Source organism: Apium graveolens, chromosome 5 (assembly GCF_009905375.1).
Source record: "Apium graveolens cultivar Ventura chromosome 5, ASM990537v1, whole genome shotgun sequence".
In the NCBI taxonomy this organism is placed as follows: domain Eukaryota; kingdom Viridiplantae; phylum Streptophyta; class Magnoliopsida; order Apiales; family Apiaceae; genus Apium; species Apium graveolens.
The window spans coordinates 205,889,044-205,890,175 of record NC_133651.1 but is presented as its reverse complement, the minus strand read 5'-3'; the positions used below and the strand labels follow the sequence as shown (position 1 = coordinate 205,890,175).

Here is a 1,132-nt window from a genome sequence, read left to right as displayed (position 1 = left end):
TATTAGTACAAGTTTTTGGCGCTGCTGCCGGGGACTCAGTGTTAACTTTTTTTTATGTGTTTGTCATCAGTGATCGTTAAAGTTCATTGACTCGGACATTGTTACTTACCTACTATTTTCCTTGTCGTGTTTCAGGTACTCTAGCAAGCGTGTATGCGTACGCGTTCGCGGGCTCGTAAGAGAACTCTGGATCAAGCTGAGGAGGAAGCTGTAGTGATTCGAAGGGAAGTTTTTGAGGATGAAGAGAAAGTAGTAGAAGAAGACTAAGTCGAGGAACCAACTTTAATAGAGATGGGAAATCAAGCAAAAATTCCTAAGGCTTTGATGGACTATTCGCAGTTTAAGATCAATGGTATTCAGTCAAGCATCATCAGACCAGCCATCTCGGCTAACACGTTTGAGATCAAGTCTAGCACGATTCAGATGATACATAACTCAGTTTAGTTTGGGGGTTCTCCTATAGAAGACCCCAACATGCACATCAGGGATTTCATCGAGATCTGCAACACTTTCAAGTTCAATGGGGTGACTAAAGATGCTATCAAGCTGCGACTCTTCCCATTTTCTCTGAGGGATAAAGCAAAGTGCTGGTTACATTCTCTACCACCAGGGTCTATCACCAAATGGGAGGATCTTGCCCAAAAGTTTCTCACTAAATTCTTTCCCATGGCGAAGAGTGCTGCAATTAGGAATTTTCTTACTCAGTTTGCACAACAAACTAGAGAATCTCTATGTGAGGCTTGGGATCGATATAAAGAGATGCTAAGAAAGTTCCCACACCATGGCATGCCTGATTGGATGGTTATAAACTGTTTCTACAATGGTTTGGGCGCTCAGTCTAGACCTATACTCGATGCAGCATCTGGTGGAACCATATGGGCCAAAAAGCTATAATGAAGCTTATGAGTTAATTGAGCTCAAGACAGCTAATGAATACCAGAATCCTACGCAAAGAATGTTGTAAGGCAATGTCGCAGGAATTTTGGAAGTGGATACAGCTACTGCTATAGCTGCTCAACTTCAATCTTCGACGATGAAAGTGGACTCTTTGGCTAATTATGGAGTTAATTAAATCACTAGTGTTTGTGAGCTTTGTGCGGGGGCACATGAAACTGAGCAGTGTGCTATTTCT

At 42.2% G+C, this 1,132-nt stretch overlaps 1 non-coding gene across 1 annotated transcript; it reads right to left on the bottom strand.

The window, feature by feature from the left end:
- Positions 1–681: 681 nt before the first annotated feature.
- LOC141662358 (small nucleolar RNA R71) lies at positions 682–788 on the bottom strand. The gene has a single exon (XR_012550479.1). It is a non-coding gene; the product is annotated as a small nucleolar RNA R71 (small nucleolar RNA).
- Positions 789–1,132: the final 344 nt, after the last annotated feature.